This window comes from Alligator sinensis, unplaced genomic scaffold (genome assembly GCF_000455745.1).
Source record: "Alligator sinensis unplaced genomic scaffold, ASM45574v1 scaffold873_2, whole genome shotgun sequence".
In the NCBI taxonomy this organism is placed as follows: Eukaryota; Metazoa; Chordata; order Crocodylia; family Alligatoridae; genus Alligator; species Alligator sinensis.
In genome coordinates, this window is record NW_005843033.1 from 211,747 (window position 1) to 217,087 (window position 5,341).

Below are 5,341 nucleotides of genomic sequence, written 5' to 3' on the forward strand. Positions count from 1 at the left end.
TGTAGTACAGAGCAACAAAAATGATCAGGGACCTGGAAGGCAAGACTTATGAGAACAGGCTGAAAGAACTATTGTTATTTAGTCTGGAGAAGAGTGAGGGGGGATTTGATAAACAGTCTTCAAATGCCTTACATTGGTTCCAAAACTCTGACAGACTGTGCACCAATTTAAAATGATACAACCTTCGGTACCACCAGCAATGTTTCAGTTTAACCTTAAGTACCACCAGTAAATTTTTGTCATATAAAGTAATTATAATAAATCTGTTAATTGTGTTACACAATTGTTAATTGTGTTACACAATTGTTAATTGTGTACAATTGTGTACAATTGACAAGTTGTCTGCATATCACTGGTGGTACGTGTACCACAGGTTGGGAACTGTTATAAAGGTAATTGTAGAGAAGATGACGTTGGCTTTTCCCTGGGTATAGGAAACAGGACTAGGAGGAATGGCCTCAAGCTGCCTCAGGGGAAATTTAGATTGGAGCTTTGGAGGAACTTTCTGACTATGCGGGTGGTCGGGCATTGGAATAGGCTACCTAGAGGAGTTGTGGAATCTCCATCCTTGGAAGTTTTCAAGAGCAGGTTGGACAGCCATTTGACAGAGATGGTTTAGTCAGGGATGATCGTGCCTTGAGCAGGGACCTGCCTCATATGATCGCTTCTGGTCCTACTTTTCTATGATTCCTATGCAATTTTCAGTCTTAATTTTAAAGAACTCCAGCCTGGATTATAACAACCTAGCAGTGGTGCTTGATGAGGCCCATGGCAGCAAAGTTTTATAATATCTTTAAAAAGCTTTACTTTAAATACTGTATCTCCCTGTGACTCTTCCAATTCATATTCTCTCCCTCAGACACTCAAATGTCCAAAGAGTTATTGTTTCTCTTTGTTATAAAAAATCACCCATGACAGGAAGCAGTTGGGGGGAGGGTGCAGGGAACAAAAACCAGTCAACAAGGTGGCCTGTCATTAAGTTGTAACTAGTAAATAGTCTAAGCCCAGCCTAGAGAATGGCAGTCATGACAGCAATCAGATTTCCCTTCCCTGCCTGCTCCCCTGGAGGCAGGTGAGTAGGGATCTGGAGGGAGTGTGGCTGATTCAGAGGGGCAGGGGGAGCTATCTATCTGATTATTGTAAAGGACCTCAAGAGTCTACTCCAAACACCTGCACAAATGCAGGATGTGTTACTTCTATGATGCCCAAACGAATGGCGTTAGGCAGGGAAGCTTTGCCAAGAAGAGGCTTTATTCAGCCTCCCTCTCCCCAAAGATCCCTTGAAGCCAAACCTGACATGGCCTCACAAAGGGCAAGCCTCTGACATTGAGACCCTGACTTTGTTCCTGGATTCCCTGCTGACCCATAGCACCCCTGCCTTGGAGAGCTCCTTCTTTTTGGTCTGCTTCCAGGAAATTTCTTCTTCAAAGATAGGGTGGAGGGGGGGTCAAAGCACCAACATCTCAAACAGCACAGCAGACTGCTCAGCTCCAAACAGTATTTATTGTGCCAGTGCCTTTCCCTCTGTCCTTCCTTAGACTCCGCTACATCCATGAGATTATTACTTTCTTTTTTCTGCTGTCTTCTCACTCTTTTTCCTCAAGCATAATCAGCCCCCCTCACAACAAAACAGTTACAAAACTATAGCAACAGTACTAATCCGAGGACTACAACTTGCCCGATAAAATTAAATATAATGTTATAGGGAAACAATCAGAAGTAGTTTCTGCAAACCTGGGGTGAAAAGGGCATCTAGATTGCCTACTTGTGAAACTATTTACAGCAACTACTTACATCACGCTGAGGCCCCCAAACTCTTCTCCACAAGAATTTAGCCCACCTAACCTCCCTGGTCAAAAAATAGAAGCCATAAGAGAAAAGTTTGAAAGACCTATTTCAACCCCCTGCCTCCTTTGTCACTAGTCTCTGGATTCTCCACTTAAATTGTGGTGCCCAGAACTTCATACAGTACTCCAGCTGAGGCCTGACCAGCACCGACTACAATGGTACTATCACTTTCCTTGTTGCATGCTGAAGGAACTGGCTGAAGAAATCGAGAAATCTTGGAGACACTGGCAACAATATTTTTAGTCATGATGAGGTCCCAGAAGACAGGACTAATATATAGTACCTTTGTGAAAAAGTGAAAAAGGAGGAGCTGGGGAATTATAGATTGGTAAACCTGACCTCATCATGACTGAAAATATCGTTGCCAGTGCCTCCAAGATTTCTTCAGTCAGTTCCTTTAATAGGTATTAATTCGTTTCTGGAAATGTTATCATTTGCTTTCCCTGGTGTGATGGTGTAACTCCCAGTGCTGAGTCCATCACTGGCCCACCCCTGTCCTGGGCAACCTGCGCCCCCCACCCCCTCATGCCTTGATGTTATAATAATGGTTGTTAAAATGTGGGAGGCTACCCTTTTCATCACCTGATGTCAAGGTCCTAAAGATATGGCTCCGACCTTCCCTCTTACCATGTCCCATGCCTCGCAGATGGCATCCATAATTGTTTTGTTTTTTTATCTTGGCCCCATTGGAGCATGTTCTCCCCCACTTATGGGGCTCTCTTCACTAGTTGGCCCCTACTTGAGGCTCGCCGCTCTGCCCCTTCATCCAGCTAGCTCACTATATCCCTGGCTTTCAGAACTACCACAGGCCTTTCTCATCTTCCCTGTCCCTGTCCTCCTAGTGGATCCCAGGCCTCTCTCAGCTTCCCTGGCCAGTTAGGTGATCACCGGCGTCTTTCTGCTTCCCTAGCCAGGTAGATGATCACTGGTCTTACTCAGCTCACTGCACACCTGGCTCCACTAAAGGGATAACCCACCAGGTCATGGGGGTTGAGGCTTTTAAGCACCCCATCCCTGCCTTTCACTGGGATGGCACAGGTGCAGTATTTACTGGAGACCACCCTCCCACGGGCAGCTCTCCCACACCATTCAACCTCAGCAGGTTGTAGATTTAGGTCCTTCTCAGGACCAATGGCCCTGCACAGCCCTGCCCTAGAGTCTACCTACTTCTCTGTTCCCTTTTTAGCATGATATTACTCCTGGACCAACCCTCAGATGCCCTACAGCTTCCTCTGCTGGGTAATTTCTCTCCCTGTGGTTTCCAGAAGTTATCTAGGACTCCCTTCATATGTCCCCCAGTGTCTAGAGCCTCACCCCTCATCTGTGGTCCCTGCTACATTAGGGAACTTTGGCCAATAGGGCCCTGGCCCCAGGTTGGGCCAGTTAGGACACCAGGCTGATTAACCCCTTTGTATGAGCCTTAGTTCTTCAGGTCACCTGGGACCCCTGGCCTTGACCAGGCCAGCTGGAGTAAGTAAGTGGCCTGCCTGCCACCACCATCACTCTTGACAGGCCTCTATGGCCTATGATCGTCAGGGCCCCTTGACCTCCTTCTCGGAGTCATGGCCCTCCCCATACTGCTCATCTCCCCAGGCTCCAACTCCAAGCATAGGCTCTCTTGCTGTCCTGCTGAACTGTTCAGGCCAGGGCCAGGTTTGAGCTGCTTTCCTGCTCCCCCAGGATCTCTCATCCTGGAAAACCCAGGTCTGGGCTGACCCAGGATCTACTTCCCTTGATCTCATCGAGCCTTCTTCCAGCTGCTCAGGAAGCCACAGCCAGGCTTTTGTCCAAGCTGCATCAGGCAGCATATCAGGCTATAATGGTCTTGGGCCTTTCCTAATCTGGCCCTCCTGGATGCAACCTTCTCTATATTGAGGAACCTCTCCTGGGCCCTCTGAAGCCTTCTCCTGCCCCTACTAGCTCCCCCTTTCCTCCAGTTCTTCTCTCTCCTCAGAGTGACAAACTTCTTCCACAGCCTAGCAGGGAGTAGCAGCCAAGCCCAGCCAGGCTACTCAGATCATCATGGTTTCCACCTGGTGTTAGGGCTTCCCAAACCACAGAATTCCCCTGAGCCTACTACCCAGCTTACATTGGTATTCATGTCTGCAGCTGTCCTAGGACTGTGTTCCTTCCAGGTTCACCCAGCTACACCCCTTCCCAAGAGAGCTGCAGTTGCTGTTGTTTTTCTCAAGGTCTTCCTGTTGCAACTGGTAGCCCTGCTCCCTGGGTCTGGGCTTATACCAAAATTGCCTAGCTCTCCTCCAACCAGGCAGCCTCTTAGCCCTCAGATGACCACCTAATTGTGCTTGAGTGCACTTATCAGCTGTTCTGCAGCCTGCCAGCTCCCCTTAAAGTGTCTAGGACACTTGTGCCCTTCCACACCTAGGAAGCAATTTATAAAACAGCCAATTTGTAAATACAAATTGTGTTCTAGTGGAGAAAAGATCACTGGCAGCCAAAGTCAGTTTGGTTTCCTTCCTTCCTTGATTGGCGGATGAGGGGAATGAAACGGACAAAATATACTTTGAATTTAGTAAAGTTTGTGACGCAGGATACTGGGCAAGATGGACCTTAGGTATGGCAGTAAATGGCAATGCTTATGTTCTTATGAACAGTCCCATATAATGTTCTTATAAGGACAAATGGGGATGGATAGAATTACTGCTAGGTAAATATATAATTAGCTGAATAACCACAAGCAGAGAGCAGCTATAAATGGATCAATAGCAGACTGGCAGGAGGTTTCAAGTGGTGGTCCACTGGGGTCTGTTCTGGGCCTGGTTTTTAGCATTTTTTTAAATAATTTGGATGCAGAAATAGAGAGCTTCCTGATCAAGTTTTCAGATGACAAGAAACTGGCAGGGCTTGCAAACACTTGGGAGGATAGGATTAGAATTCAAAAGAAATTTGATAGATTGGAGATCTGGGTACTATACAACAGAATGAATTCAGTAAAGATAAATACAAGGTGCTCACTTAGAGAAGAAAAAACAAATATAAATACATAACGAGATACAGTTGGCTAGGCAGTAATGCTACTGAGAAGGATCTGGGGGTTTTGGTCATCACAGATGTGACATGGACCAGCAATATGATACAGTTGCCAAAAATGTGAAAGCAATTTTGAGCTACTTAATGAGATCCACTGTTCCTTTCATCTTTCTTTTCTGCATGACTTATTTATAGAACCACATCTTATTGTCTGTCTTTTGCCAGTTGTGTTTCACGTTTTCCCTTTGCTTTCCTGATGTTGTCCCTGCTTATTTTTGCTATTCCTTGGTTTGTGTTCTTAGCAACTCATCTCTTAGAGCCCCTCTACATGTGTGGGTAAAGGCATGATCAAATCTAATGCATGATGCACACAGTTGCACCTCCTGCCATGCCACACATGAATTGCAGGAGGCAAAATTGTGGGATTGCAAATTGGATCCCATCACACCTTATTGCCACTGCAGGGGGAGCCCAAGATTGGTCTTCTCCTGCACCAACAAGA